At 43.7% G+C, this 16,959-nt stretch overlaps 1 pseudogene; it reads left to right on the top strand.

Annotated features, from left to right (window-relative positions):
• Nucleotides 1–16,096, top strand: part of LOC119186402 (cardioacceleratory peptide receptor-like) — a 63,104-nt pseudogene extending 47,008 nt beyond the window's left edge.
• The last annotated feature ends 863 nt before the right edge of the window (nucleotides 16,097–16,959 follow it).

Genomic DNA, 16,959 nt, shown 5'->3' with positions numbered 1-16,959 from the left:
ATCATGGCAGAACCATCAACCGACCTTCCCATCCCCAAGTACACCGGAGCAGTGGACGATGGATCTGCACAGGACTGGTTCGACCTGTTCGAACTCCACGCAACCGCTGCATAATGGTCGGAACGGGAGATGGTCGCCAACTTTACCGGCAACGTCTCCGGTGAGGCCTTCAAATTCTACCTCACCCACATATTTCAAAACGGCGAGTCATGGCAGAAGATCAAACAAGAAATGATCGTTTGGTTTAAGGTATACAACGACGACTACAACGAAGACTTGCTTACAACCAACCATTTACAGACAACCGCATTCTGCCGTCACAGTCCACGCTCATTTCTTAAGGAACATGGCTTTCCACCAGGTTTTTCTTCGCGAAAGCCGGTGTTTTCAAAGTCGTTGCTCGAGAACACGACACGAGACGTTGCTTACCCACCTAATGCACTTGATTCTTTGTCTCGCGTACGTAGTCCACCACCCGTGTTTCAATCACGCGGCTCTTCAAGTGCTCCTGACGCTCACTGTTTGCCTCATGAGGACGCCGTGTTCATGATAGACGAGCTGACGCACCGAGAAAATACCCTGTCGAGCCATGCTTCTTCCGCACGGGTTCATGCATGACCATTCGGTGCATACACACTCGACAGTCGAAGCAACACCGAAGGCTCAGGCGCATCGAACGTCACACGTTGCAATGTGCAAGAGCCTCTCATAGTGAACAGGGTAGAAGAAGCTTATGAAGAACTTTCTACCAACTCTGAAGCATTATCTTCATTGCCCAAACTGCATGACAACAGCCCACAGACTACCAGCTGCCGACTGGGTACCACATCAAGTTGTCAAGAAAGCAGTGCGATGTTCAAGAAGGGATCCCACCGCAATGCGTTCCACAGCAACATCAGCAACGCCAGCAAAAGCAAGTCCAAGAATCACAGACACTCCAACAGATACAGCGACAAGGACGACGACGCAAAGTAAGCATATTAAACCAAATTCAAGACGTGAGGCATCTTCGCATAAGGAATCGGTGCCAGAAACGCATTTGGCGCAAGAGATCAATACTGCGCCTACGATTAAAGCTCCGAAACCACAGAAAACGACGACAGAGACGAGAAGGCATTATCTATACAACGCAGAGACCAAGACATCATTCCGATTTCATCAGCTGCGACCATCGCACACGAAAACTGGAAGTACACCGTCTGTTCCCGCCACAACACACAACTCGACGACTTCAACATCCGAACTTCAAATGCTTCAAGGACACCCAACCTTGTTCGTTACTCACAAGAACTCAACCGATGTCATCACCAGTGCAGATCTCCAGGGTGTGCTTATGCCATCTAGGACGCAACAGCCAGTCTCGTCCACCCGAGTTCTCTTAGATGTGGCCAGACTGCTTCCCTCTGCTGTAGATTTTTTGTGCGAGTTAAGGTACTCCCTTCTGAAATGGAACTATGGTGTATTTTGACACTTTTTGCTCGCTTTAACACCCGTTTTTGTTGTTTTGTTAAGTGTCTGACACGACTTCTTCCGGGGGGAGCAGGAATCCTGTAACGTAAGAAGATAGCGATGGTTAGGAGTTAAAGTAGAAGCTGAGGAAGAAGAAGTGAGAATAGAAAAAACCATGGCGTATAACCCAGGCCACATCTCCCATTATTCATAGCGTCACATATATATATATGACATGGTGCCCTTAGGTTCTATACGAGAGACTAGTGGTCAGCTGCCAGCTCGTAATAGGTTCACGTGCTACGTGACGCAAAACAAGCTCATAAAATGTGCGCCACACTCACCGCCATGGCTACTGGTGCCTCTGACTGAAACTCACACGTTTCAATTCAAATATATACCCAGTAAGTGGCTGAGTGGATGGCCGCCGTGGTTACTTGATGGTAGAGCAGCGAACGCTTTATTCGAAGGTTGCAGGTTCGGCTGCAGCCTACGGCAAGCTATCCTTTGACCCACAATTTTTTTTTCATAATTGCAATACAATTCGGTCTAATAACTACCCTATAGTTTCCTTTCCATTAGTGTCTGTTAAATCACGTATATATATATATATATATATATATATATATATATATATATATATATATATATATATATATATATATATATAAGGGAGAGAAGTGTATACCTAAGGGCTCGTATTTCCGTGTTTTAACACAATATTAATGAGATATAACAGACAGTAATGCCAAGGAATGTACAGCGGAAGTTATTAGAAGCAATGGAACGTAAATAAGAAGAAAGAAAAGTGGATGAAAAAATTACCAGCTGTGAGCAGGAATCGAACCTACGACCTTCGAATAACGCGTTCGATGCTCTAACCACTGAGCTATCACAGCGGCCGTCCCTCCATCCACTTTCTGGGGTTTATATGTGAATTTAGAAGTAGGAGTGACAGTCAGCGCCATCTATAAGCCAACGAACGAGTGTGAAAACACTCCTATTCGCATGTTTGGCGTCACGTAGCACGTGAACTTATTATGAGCGGGCCACTGATTAATTGTCCCTCTTATACAACCTAAACACACCAAGTCTGCCAGTACGAGACCCTCGTTCAATGAAAATAAGGGAGAGAAGTGTATACATAAGGGCTCGTATTTCCGTGTTTTAACACAATATTAATGAGATATAACAGACAGTAATGCCAGGGAATGTACAGGGGAAGTTATTAGAACCAATGGAATGTAAATAAGAAGAAAGAAAAGTGGATGAAAAAATTACCAGCTGTGAGCAGGAATCGAACCTACGACCTTCGAATAACGCGTTCGATGCTCTAACCACTGAGCTATCACAGCGGCCGTCCCTCCATCTACTTTCTGGGGTTTATATGTGAATTTAGAAGTAGGAGTGACAGTCAGCGCCATCTATAAGCCAACGAATGAGTGTGAAAACACTCTTATTCGCATGTTTGGCGTCACGTAGCACGTGAACTTATTATGAGCGGGCAGCTGATTAATTGTCCCTCTTATGCAACCTAAACACACCAAGTCTGCCAGTACGAGACCCTCGTTCAATGAAAATAAGGGAGAGAAGTGTATACCTAAGGGCTCGTATTTCCGTGTTTTAACACAATAATAATGAGATATAACAGACAGTAACGCCAAGGAATGTACAGGGGAAGTTATTAGAACCAATGGAATGTAAATAAGAAGAAAGAAAAGTGGATGAAAAAATTACCAGCTGTGAGCAGGAATCGAACCTACGACCTTCGAATAACGCGTTCGATGCTCTAACCACTGAGCTATCATAGCGGCCGTCCCTCCATCCACATTCTGGGGTTTATATGTGAATTTAGAAGTAGGAGTGACAGTCAGCGCCATCTATAGGCCAACGAACGAGTGTGAAAACACTATTATTCGGATGTTTGGCGTCACGTAGCACGTGAACTTATTATGAGCGGGCTGCTGATTAATTGTCCCTCTTATACAACCTAAACACACCAAGTCTGCCAGTACGAGACCCTCGTTCAATGAAAATAAGGGAGAGAAGTGTATACATAAGGGCTCGTATTTCCGTGTTTTAACACAATATTAATGAGATATAACAGACAGTAATGCCAAGGAATGTACAGGGGAAGTTATTAGAACCAATGGAATGTAAATAAGAAGAAAGAAAAGTGGATGAAAAAATTACCAGCTGTGAGCAGGAATCGAACCTACGACCTTCGAATAACGCGTTCGATGCTCTAACCACTGAGCTATCACAGCGGCCGTCCCTCCATCCACTTTCTGGGGTTTATATGTGAATTTAGAAGTAGGAGTGACAGTCAGCGCCATCTATAAGCCAACGAACGAGTGTGAAAACACTCTTATTCGCATGTTTGGCGTCACGTAGCACGTGAACTTATTATGAGCGGGCAGCTGATTAATTGTCCCTCTTATACAACCTAAACACACCAAGCCTGCCAGTACGAGACCCTCGTTCAATGAAAATAAGGGAGAGAAGTGTATACCTAAGGGCTCGTATTTCCGTGTTTTAACACAATAATAATGAGATATAACAGACAGTAATGCCAAGGAATGTACAGGGGAAGTTATTAGAACCAATGGAATGTAAATAAAAAGAAAGAAAAGTGGATGAAGAAATTACCAGCTGTGAGCAGGAATCGAACCTACGACCTTCGAATAACGCGTTCGATGCTCTAACCACTGAGCTATCACAGCGGCCGTCCCTCCATCCATTTTCTGGGGTTTATATGTGAATTTAGAAGTAGGAGTGACAGTCAGCGCCATCTATAAGCCAACGAACGAGGGTGAAAACACTCTTATTCGGATGTTTGGCGTCACGTAGCACGTGAACTTATTATGAGCGGGCAGCTGATTAATTGTCCCTCTTATACAACCTAAACACACCAAGTCTGCCAGTACGAGACCCTCGTTCAATGAAAATAAGGGAGAGAAGTGTATACCTAAGGGCTTGTATTTCCGTGTTTTAACACAATATTAATGAGATATAACAGACAGTAATGCCAAGGAATGTACAGGGGAAGTTATTAGAACCAATGGAATGTAAATGAGAAGAAAGAAAAGTGGATGAAAAAATTACCAGCTGTGAGCAGGAATCGAACCTACGACCTTCGAATAACGCGTTCGATGCTCTAACCACTGAGCTATCACAGCGGCCGTCCCTCCATCCACTTTCTGGGGTTTATATGTGAATTTAGAAGTAGGAGTGACAGTCAGCGCCATCTATAGGCCAACGAACGAGTGTGAAAACACTCTTATTCGCATGTTTGGCATCACGTAGCACGTGAACTTATTATGAGCGAGCAGCTGAATAATTGTCCCTCTTATACAACCTAAACACACCAAGTCTGCCAGTACGAGACCCTCGTTCAATTAAAATAAGGGAGAGAAGTGTAAGTGTATACCTAAGGGCTCGTATTTCCGTGTTTCAACACAATATTAATGAGATATAACAGACAGTAATGCCAAGGAATGTACAGGGGAAGTTATTAGAACCAATGGAATGTAAATAAGAAGAAAGAAAAGTGGATGAAAAAATTACCAGCTGTGAGCAGGAATCGAACCTACGACCTTCGAATAACGCGTTCGATGCTCTAACCACTGAGCTATCACAGCGGCCGTCCCTCCATCCACTTTCTGGGGTTTATATGTGAATTTAGAAGTAGGAGTGACAGTCAGCGCCATCTATAAGCCAACGAACGAGTGTGAAAACACTCTTATTCGCATGTTTGGCATCACGTAGCACGTGAACTTATTATGAGCGGGCAGCTGATTAATTGTCCCTCTTATACAATCTAAACACACCAAGTCTGCCAGTACGAGACCCTCGTTCATTGAAAATAAGGGAGAGAAGTGTATACCTAAGGGCTCGTATTTCCGTGTTTTAACACAATAATAATGAGATATAACAGACAGTAATGCCAAGGAATGTACAGGGGAAGTTATTAGAACCAATGGAATGTAAATAAGAAGAAAGAAAAGTGGATGAAAAAATTACCAGCTGTGAGCAGGAATCGAACCTACGACCTTCGAATAACGCGTTCGATGCTCTAACCACTGAGCTATCACAGCGGCCGTCCCTCCATCCACTTTCTGGGGTTTATATGTGAATTTAGAAGTAGGAGTGACAGTCAGCGCCATCTATAAGCCAACGAACGAGTGTGAAAACACTCTTATTCGCATGTTTGGCGTCACGTAGCACGTGAACTTATTATGAGCGGGCAGCTGATTAATTGTCCCTCTTATACAACCTAAACACACCAAGCCTGCCAGTACGAGACCCTCGTTCAATGAAAATAAGGGAGAGAAGTGTATACCTAAAGGCTCGTATTTCCGTGTTTTAACACAATAATAATGAGATATAACAGACAGTAATGCCAAGGAATGTACAGGGGAAGTTATTAGAACCAATGGAATGTAAATAAGAAGAAAGAAAAGTGGATGAAGAAATTACCAGCTGTGAGCAGGAATCGAACCTACGACCTTCGAATAACGCGTTCGATGCTCTAACCACTGAGCTATCACAGCGGCCGTCCCTCCATCCATTTTCTGGGGTTTATATGTGAATTTAGAAGTAGGAGTGACAGTCAGCGCCATCTATAAGCCAACGAACGAGGGTGAAAACACTCTTATTCGGATGTTTGGCGTCACGTAGCACGTGAACTTATTATGAGCGGGCAGCTGATTAATTGTCCCTCTTATACAACCTAAACACACCAAGTCTGCCAGTACGAGACCCTCGTTCAATGAAAATAAGGGAGAGAAGTGTATACCTAAGGGCTCGTATTTCCGTGTTTTAACACAATATTAATGAGATATAACAGACAGTAATGCCAAGGAATGTACAGGGGAAGTTATTAGAACCAATGGAATGTAAATGAGAAGAAAGAAAAGTGGATGAAAAAATTACCAGCTGTGAGCAGGAATCGAACCTACGACCTTCGAATAACGCGTTCGATGCTCTAACCACTGAGCTATCACAGCGGCCGTCCCTCCATCCACTTTCTGGGGTTTATATGTGAATTTAGAAGTAGGAGTGACAGTCAGCGCCATCTATAAGCCAACGAACGAGTGTGAAAACACTCTTATTCGCATGTTTGGCATCACGTAGCACGTGAACTTATTATGAGCGGGCAGCTGATTAATTGTCCCTCTTATACAATCTAAACACACCAAGTCTGCCAGTACGAGACCCTCGTTCATTGAAAATAAGGGAGAGAAGTGTATACCTAAGGGCTCGTATTTCCGTGTTTTAACACAATATTAATGAGATATAACAGACAGTAATGCCAAGGAATGTACAGGGGAAGTTATTAGAACCAATGGAATGTAAATAAGAAGAAAGACAAGTGGATGAAAAAATTACCAGCTGTGAGCAGGAATCGAACCTACGACCTTCGAATAACGCGTTCGATGCTCTAACCACTGAGCTACCACAGCGGCCGTCCCTCCATCCACTTTCTGGGGTTTATATGTGAATTTAGAAGTAGGAGTGACAGTCAGCGTCATTTATAAGCCAACGAACGAGTGTGAAAACACTCTTATTCGCATGTTTGGCATCACGTAGCACGTGAACTTATTATGAGCGGGCAGCTGATTAATTGTCCCTCTTATACAATCTAAACACACCAAGTCTGCCAGTACGAGACCCTCGTTCAATGAAAATAAGGGAGAGAAGTGTATACCTAAGGGCTCGTATTTCCGTGTTTTAACACAATATTCTCACACTTCTCTCCCTTATTTTCATTGAACGAGGGTCTCGTACTGGCAGACTTGGTGTGTTTAGGTTGTATAAGAGGGACAATTAATCAGCTGCCCGCTCATAATAAGTTCACGTGCTACGTGACGCCAAACATGCGAATAAGAGTGTTTTCACACTCGTTCGTTGGCTTCTAAAAGGCGCTGACTGTCACTCCTACTTCTAAATTCACATATAAACCCCAGAAAGTGGATGGAGGGACGGCCGCTGTGATAGCTCAGTGGTTAGAGCATCGAACGCGTTAATCGAAGGTCGTAGGTTCGATTCCTGCTCACAGCTGGTAATTTTTTCATCCACTTTTCTTTCTTCTTATTTACATTCCATTGGTTCTAATAACTTCCCCTGTACATTCCTTGGCATTACTGTCTGTTATATCTCATTAATATATATATATATATGTTTCGGTGGTGATGGCATACACTATGTTAGGTTAAATCTCTGACAAAAATCTCTCTAACGTTTCTTTACCTCACACAGGTCCTGGTTACGTACTCTTCCACATACGTGCTGGTGGCACTGAGTATCGACCGGTATGACGCCATCACTAGGCCTATGAATTTCTCCGGAAGCTGTAAATAGCCTATCAGTAGTTGACAATCGTAAAATAATATGCATGTCTGGGAACGAGAAAAAGAAAGAAACGATGTGTTCTTCGAACTGATGCACATTACACCATTCTTTTTTGGGCAACTCTCGTTTTTTACTGATATGCCATACTCAACCTTGTTGTGATCATTTTTTTCGTCGCTAGCGTTAGTTTTGATGATAATAATGCTGTTTTTATTTTGTGGAAAGAAAACGTGGATGGTCTCTATTTTGGGACACCTATGACATTCTCTACGATAGCCAGGGCCCGCTGAACAAGGCTACTTGTTTCCATGGCTTCTCACATGATCTTCGTAGTGTAATTTAGGTAATTTTGTAAAAGAATATATTGTCGCAGAAAAATTCTTTACGTCCGCTGTTTTACTCGTACCCAGCACCTGTATACCTTTCATTTACAGCAACGAGACTCAATTGATATAGTTTTACACAATAACTTGTTAGATGCGAAGCTTTTTATGGTCGAGCTTAACTTGGTGTGTGACGTGACCATCCTTATGGCGCATGCACGGCCCTCTTGCTCTATTATATACAACGGTTGCTCCCCCTCTCCTCTTTTTAGGCATCTTTCTAAGTGGCGTTTACACTTCCAATGCGCATGCACGTTCCTTGCCCTCTCGTTCTATCCTCTCTTATGCTCCCATCTCTCTCGTCTTGCAGCTTCTGCTCAAGAGTTTCTTGATAGAAAAAAAGGCCCCTTATCTGCATGTATTCTGCAAATGTCGTCGAAAGGCAATAGTCTTGCGTGTGGAAAGAGTGAATAAATAATTTGATATTGTCACAGGTCCCGCTAATTAGGGAGGCGATCGCCGGGTTAATTCCAAGGGCCGAAGTATCGGCCTCCCGAACTGCACTAGGAAAGCGCAGACAATTTAGAAGTGGTCCTATTTGGCGCGCCAGCGCACGCAGGATGTGGTCCAAGGAACAAGTCAGAGCCGAAAGTTGATAAACAAAACAAAATAAATTCTCAATTATGGCAGATTCATACTATACACAATTATGCACACTCGACAGTAATTTAGAACGATTTGTCACCAATCTAACAACGTACCACACAGTACAATCAGTCACACTCGAAACAACGGACACAAACAACAATACGCACTACAATGCAATCGCATGCATCGAAAAACCAAGACACCTAAAGAATAAAAAGTTCGAAAACTCATTCAGTCCAAAGTCCTTGGAACAAAAGACTGAATGATACTCCTCCGAGAATCACTCACTCAAAGTCCAGCGCTGTTGTCGTGCCGCTGCCCCCGAAGTTTCTCTTCCAGGAAACCTCGCTTCTTCAATTGGCCGCTCTCCAAGCACCAAATTCGCCGGTAACACGTCGGCTTCCCACGCGTTGCGATTGCAGGACGCGTCTTCGCTCTCTGGCGGTAGTCTCCCACTCTTCTGCTTGTACAACAAGTCTTCACCCCTCAGGTGGAAATCCTCTTCATTACCTGCTTTGTTGCTAAAGACAAAACCTTCGCCAATACCATACGGCGGAATGACCCTACGCACACTTGCGCAAAACTTTCGCCTACGCACATGGACGCAAACTTTCTTCTCCTTTGTCACTGAAGATAAAAAGCTTCGCCGACAAGGCTGAACACCCTACGCACACTGGCGCAAAATTCCTTCTTCTCCTGATCTCCCATCTCTGCTGCTTGGTTTAATACCCTTCGCGCTAGTTTTCAGAAAATTCTCATCGTTTCCGTCGGTGCGATGCGCAGCGAAGGCTGGGAAAATCGCGAGACGTTTCGAGGGCCGTCTGCACACATGACGCAACTCTGCATCACCACGCCCCTTTCCTTCGAGAACATTCCAGGGCTTGCTCGGCCGCCGATGTGAGGAGGTAAGACGGTGAACTACGCTTCCTAGGGGAGAAGGGACGGCGCGCCCGGGGAGCCTTTGGATGCTTGTTTTTTTTTCTTTATCGTTGACCTTGAGGATCCTCTCGGCGCTTAGTATCGTTACTGTCGCTATAATTCAGCGGCGCGCGCTTTTTCGGAGCGTTCGTTTGTGACAGATGTTTTTCGCAAGAAATCAGTGAATGGTATTTCGGAGGCGCTGCGTTAGTGCCTCGAGTGTGCAGCGGAGGCGAACGAGCGCATCAAGTCACGTCACACGTGAGACATGAGCGCCATCTCGCTGTTTTTTTTTAAACGAAGCGCGTGGTCCTGAGACGGGCGTGCGCGCGTGTCTCAGAGGTGATAAGGGGTAGAACGCAAGGCGACGGGTAGGGGCCACCACCGTGTCTTCTTAGCAAAGCGTTGGAAACACTCGCCTTTCTGTGCAAGCGTTGCATGATCAGCGCAGCGTGATAAGCGCTACGTTCCTCAGTATATCTTATGTATGCCTTTTCTAGTAAAAGACGAACACACAGAATATATACGTGTTATTATGGTGCCTCAGATATGCGCAATAATTGCTTTTAATTGACAATCGCACACGTATGAACGCTGATTTTTGAGCAACATTGGTGGTCACTGCGGATGAGGTTGGCCGTTCGGGGTATCGGCTGGTGCTGGTTAAAATACCCGGTTTGCGGTAACTGTGGACAAACAGACAAATGTACAGACAGAGAGACAGACAGACAGACAGACAGACAGACAGACCAAAGGTTTTGCGTTAAAGATACCCAAGAAAAACTATCGTCTTAAAAAACAGACTGCTTGCGTGACACAACCGTGCACTGGCCACTCCGTATATATATGCACTGGATCTTGACCTGCAATGTAGCGCAGGGTAGTGCTGTGCTGGTGAGAGATTTCTCTGGTGCAATGTTGAATAAAAATTTGCAGCGTGCGGGTTAACGAAAAGCAGGCTAGGGGTAGCTGTGTCCAAGTGGAGCCTTCTGTAAATTGTTTGCCGTTAGCGGTGATTGCCATGTTCCAGCAGGAGACACCTGTTTATCACTGCATGCTTTCCGTCTCCCCAGGTCTTACTCCGGCGCAACGCCGCGATTAGAGCCACTGTCAATGTCGGCGCTAGCGTTTACACTGGCGACAGGTTTCAGATAAACACTATCTAATATTTTTACACCTCGTTCTGACCCTTGTAAGCCCTCTTTGGGTAGCCGGCACAAGCACACTTGCAAGGTACTCACTGCACTTATATCATCATAATTTATTTGTAGTAGAGAACCATTGACTATCCATTCCTTGTCATTCTTCGGAGAAAGGTGGTACGCGCTAGATACTTGCGAGAATTTTTTTTAGAATTATTTATGCTGTGGCTGATGACAATAGAAAACAACGGCTAGCATAAGTTTATAAGGTGGGACCACCCGACGACCCATTAATTACGCAATTCACACTGCGTAGTGACTGGTTGCTTCTTTACTGTTGTAAAACAATTTAATACCCGCACTAATGCGATTTTGATTCTGACACGAAGTCTGCCTAGGGCGAGTTTGCAATGGAATTTCAAGCATGCGCGTAGCTCAGTAGTAGCATACTCCTCTGGCATGCAGGCGACCCGCATTCAAATCCCATTGTGTCAAATGTTTTTTTTTACATTACTTAGTTTTTCCTAATATTGCGCGATAGTGAGTACAGACATAGGCGGCACTGGCGGACAACTACGGCGCATGTGATGTCATACAAGCTTTCGGTGCAAAAAAAAGCACTGTTATTGGGAAAGCATGGCAGTACTCGCAAGTCGAAGACTGCGCTACTCGAACGTACCTTCGGCAGGTATCGCGTGGTTACTGTGTAAATCCCTCACTAGTTCCAATTATGATATTATGGGCATAGGCTGGCCGCCATGTTTTGAAGTTTAGGCCACCTGGTGGACATCGGAACGAGAAGTGTTTCGTTTAGCGACTCCCATAATGATTGCACAATAGTATGAAAGCTGTAATGTATCAGCTATATTATTTTCAGTGTAATTCAACAATACAGCACCATCAACTGCTATGAAACTTGCCCGCAGGGAGGCGTGCGCGCTAGCTGGTAGCTCTAGCCTGGGCTGCGTCAGTGGCCATATCGCTGCTTTCCATCTTCCTCAACGGCGAGGCGACGGTGCATGGCCGTCTCCAGTGCTGGAAGCTCGAGTTGTGGCAGTGGCAAGTGTACATGACCCTGGTTGCTGGCTCTCTCTTCTTCATACCGGCCTTGCTAATCGCTGCCTGCTACAGCGTTATTGTCTACACCATATGGAAACGGAGCAAAATACTAAAAGGTACAGATCTATAAAAAGTTTGGGCAAGAGGAGGATGTCATTCTTTCTATGAAATTCTACTCAGCGTTTGTAATGCGTTCGCTATTGTGCAATAAATTAATATTCTCTTTCTCGTGTGTCGAGGTATTTTGACCGCGTATAAAAGGCACCTGGAAATGCAGGTTCCATTTTTCACTGAGTATACGCTATAGATGTGGCATGAATTATCCTTGTGGCAATTACGAAATATCAACCTGTTTGTCGAGTTATTTCAAGCTGCACTAAAACATCAAAACAATCTCTCGAAAATCTATAGCTAGTGGGCTTGTACGTCTATTTTTTTCCACCATACTTTGTGTCACCAAGAGAAATCGCTTCAAATTGCTCACTTCTTTGTTAGACAGAAGCAAATGATTACGCTAGACAATTAAGGCACGGAAACTATTGATGGCGTTAATTTTCATTCTAGATAGTGTAGTAATTTTAGCGTGAATGAAATTGGCATTTAAATCAAAGCGGAGAAAAAAAGTATTTTTTCTGTCGATGGGATCGGAACCAATTTGGTGGCTGTTGTAGTTCAAATCTTTCCGACAAAAACGATGTTTCTTGTTACACTAACTCATTTTAGTGTGCTTCATATATATTACGCTGTATTTACAGACCACAATTGACGTTTTTATTGCTTTTCTTGGTCTTACTGCCACTTGCATTTTATTGGTGGCTATTTTGGCATAACTTTTCTTGCATTGAAAATTCTTCCAGTTAGCCTACAGAGTTTTATTCTAAGTGCGTACAGGTGATTGTGTGCTTATTTGCTCATCTACTCCTTAGTATAGGACTAAACGTCTCTATTTTCTTAATTGACTGAAGTCTCTAAGTGAAGTGATTGCAATGCCTCTCCACAATTAAAATTAACTACTTAGATTCTCTACCGGCTTCCTGGGTTGAGTACTCACTGCCCTATGCAAGAAGCATTGCTTGTTATGTCATTATTGGTTGCCTCCTGCGAGATATTCGAATAAAGATTTGATCTAGTTGGAAGGTTTCGCTAAGTCAACAGCAAGAATCAGTTCTTTCCTACTTTTATATACATCTACTTCGAATACATTTACAAAAATCAGTCAGTACATGGTAGAACCACATGCATCTTTACTGCTACTTTGGTCATCTTGAAAGCCTCCTCTATTTGCCCTGCCCTACTGTGTACGTTCCTTATTAGCTCCGGTAAGAAGCATGCCATAGTAACAGTTTTGCCCAGAGTATTATTTTTTAATTTGGGTCACTGTCGCAACGTTTTTCACCTGGGTCATCTCCAGTGAATTCGTGCATTATTTGCCAATTATCAGCCCATTTCTGCTGGCCTTGTCATGGTACTGCACATACAAGCTGCATAATATTCTGCGCACTTTTCAGGAGCTCATGAGAAGGATATTGACACGAGAAGAACGAGCTCTCGAGGAGTGATTCCAAAAGCAAAGGTCAAGACAGTCAAGATGACTCTGATCATAGCTTTAGGTGAGATGTTTCATATGTAAAGGATTGCTCTCGTAGTTCCATTGTCGTTTGGCGGTGGAATGGCCAATTCTCGATGTAGTATTGGCGATGCGGATATTCGATAAGTAGCTCAAATAAATGAAACACCTTCAACTCAACAAACTCATTTACAAGCACATTCATACTGTGCAGAAGTTCTGTTTAAATTTACGAAACGAACTTTAGAGTGAATGCACTTTAGAGCGTAGCGAGAATGACATAAAGTGTCACAAGGGTGCTATGATGAGATCTAAAACTCCCAAGCTTATAGGCTGTGTCTTTCACGTGCCTGTGTTTTACGTAATCAGGTAATGGCGGTAGAAATTGAACATGGGATAATTTTTAACCTCCTAATTTCATCAGTAATGCAAAAAAATGTCACACATAAAAACAAGCATTACTTAAAGCAGTTTTTCACGCTTCAGCTGTGCTTTGTCACTACAAAGGTGGTGGTACAATAGAGCCTATTCATGACGCTTGCTCAATTATATGGAAGGTAAGAGAATGTGAGTTCAGATACCAAGGCATAATAATTCCAATATTAGTGTGGAATACTTTCAGTCAACAGCACGTTTTATCGGCCATTCATTATTTGAAACAAAGACATTCATTGATAAATATATTGAGCCCAGGCTAATCTCAAAATCCCAGTTTTCTATAATACATTAGGTGGAGCACATTTTTATTGAACTGACCTTACCTAACACCGGACAGCCGAAATTTTTTTTCAGGCTGATGTTTTAAAGCTAACTACAGCTGCAAAGCAAATATATACCAGAATAACCACGCTTTCAAAGTGTAATTACAATGCGACGGCTACGTGCATATCACAATGTTAGACTAAAGAGCAACTGCGTAATAAAGAACAGTATTGTGAGCACGGCTACACCTCACACGCTTTCAGTAATGTTTACATTGGCGAATTTCACCGGGCGAAACACACCACCGCAAAAACAGCAAGAACATGTACGCTAACTCATCGGGTGAGTCTCTATAAGGCGGAAATGCTACATATGTCACTTCCCTTTTGCGAATTGTTTAGGTCATGTAAACACTGCTACACTCAATTGACGGAAAAAAGTTCCCAAGAAAGAAAATGAAGAAATCATTAGAGGCACGTTGCTGACTGAAAATGAGGATTATTCCGGGAAATCTGGCCACCGCAATTAAAAACGCAGATTTTGCAAGCTCACGTTTTGCAACATCGTGAAGAACGACACAATAGCATATACAAGCCAATGGGCTTATCAAAGGTACCGTTCCTGTTCATGTTTTTTTTCTTTCCACATAATAAGCTTTCCGTATAACTCCATAAAGAAGTCCGTGATGTTTATAATAAAACACGTGGTTACAAGATAAATCTTAGAGACACCAATGAACAGATAGATATTGGTTTTGCATCATTCAGCACAATTTTCAAATGTTGTAACACAGCCTGTGATGGGCGAAAATTATATGTGCTAGTTGACATTAACATACTCGTTCAACTAAGTAACATCATCGTAGCGCATATGTCGATTAACACAAGTTTTTATTTTCTAGAGAGGGCGTGAAAACTATACAATACTAGTTCAGCATAGTCTCAAACTTATGAATTCCCAATTCTATTATTCGATCGAAAACCTTGAGTGCATCATTAAGTTAAAATGTTGACCTTTGGCGTCAGCGGTGCCAACAAGAGGGATCCTAACAATTATCAGCGCTTGATGGCGTCACCATGTGAGGTCATCGTACCATCACAAATCGCACAAGTGTGCTAGCATCGTGACGTTTAAACGCCGCGTGATGACGTGGTAAGATGACGTCGTCACTTGATCAAAAATAGGCTGATAAAAGATGCATTGCCAAACCAGGTAAATTGCAGATGCAATGCCTCTGATCGTATGAAAGCGCAGAACCAAATTAGCTGGTGAAATCTTTCAGAGGGGATTTATCGGAGCCAGTACGTAGAATGTAGCAAAAGAAGAGGGTTTTTGCCTTGGAGTCCTGTTAAGGCCTGACCACAAGTACGTGTTGCAGCGTGTTAGGTTGTGGCTTTCTGGCGCGGCGCAGCACCTTCTCTTTACAAAGAGAGAGAGAAGAGCAACCTCACATAGCCAGTGCCTTTTCTCTTTACGTGGAGAGGGAATAGCACCACGCGCTGAAACGTTGTAGTGCGTATGCGTGGCTAGGCTCTCATGCGAAGGCATGGGGTTCCCTGTGAGTTTATAAACGCCTTTATACCGCATTGAAGTCAAAAGGTATGCGCTTCGAGTATTCTTTGAGATACAACCCCTCACAGTTCGACTTTCTTGTCATTTTATGTTGAGTGTCTTCCTGAGCTTCTTTCTTCGTTCCGCACGCAGCGTTCGTCTTCTGTTGGAGCCCGTACTTTATCTACGACTTGCTCCAAGTGTACGGCGTGACTCCGAAGACTCAGGCGGCCATCGCCGTCGCAACGTTCATTCAGAGCCTGGCACCACTGAACAGCGTCGCCAATCCGCTTATCTGCTGCTTCTTTTCGAGCAACATGTGCCGCCACATTCAACACGAGGCCCTGCTGACATTGTCACCCCACGAACCACCGTCTTTATGATCCGTGCGCAGCGCCCGCGACTCGGGCAAGAGGTCTTGTGTGACGCTTTCGACGGCGCTATCCAACTCGGTGCTCTGAAGACGACCGACACAGTTGAGAAATAAGAGCGCAGGCTTGCATAGAACATAGACTAGAAAGACAACAGGCTCTTTACCACCCTAGACATTGTTGTAATGATTCGCATGCGTGCTAAACTGTTGAAATGTGTGGGTGCATGCAATTTTAATGTATGACTAACATGGACTATACCAGTTGTAGTACCATCAACAAGCGCTGGTATAAATCAGGTGACAAACCCGCCACCCACGCACATATGACTGTTCTCGTTCCATAATAGTTTGCCTTAAGTACGTTCACGAACTACGCGACGTTTTTGGTTGCAAGTCTTTTTTGGGGGGCACTGCCTGCATTGAACGCAAAAAAGTTTAACTACTTTGTGGCAGTTGAACCAAGTAGCCCAAAGCACCGCCGTGCTGAACGTACAGAGAATGGACAACGCCCTTCCTGTATGCGTCCTTTCGCTTCTGTGGTTGTTTATTCGCACTGGCTTGAAAGTATCTCACATGATCAAAATGCGTTAAAACATAACCGCGGAGACCAACTCTTCATTTCAAAATGCGTGTTCGAGTTTGAGTAATTTTTGACATCCGTATCAATACATTTCCTAAAACCTTACCTAAAGTCAAACTCTCAAATGCCCGATATGATGGTTATAAAATAGGACACTAGTTTCAAATCACATTGGTCCCTGCTACTTTGTTCAACCCCCCTCGTTTTGTCTCGTATGTTAGCCTCAGTTCTGCAGATCAGTTCCCATTATCTGCTCAAGGTTTAACAAAATGCATGTCACGTGAATGATTCGC

The sequence above is a fragment of the Rhipicephalus microplus genome, chromosome 7 (genome assembly GCF_043290135.1).
Source record: "Rhipicephalus microplus isolate Deutch F79 chromosome 7, USDA_Rmic, whole genome shotgun sequence".
NCBI classification, from domain to species: domain Eukaryota; kingdom Metazoa; phylum Arthropoda; class Arachnida; order Ixodida; family Ixodidae; genus Rhipicephalus; species Rhipicephalus microplus.
Note: the sequence above shows the minus strand (reverse complement) of the source record. Positions and strands in the feature narration are given on the sequence as shown.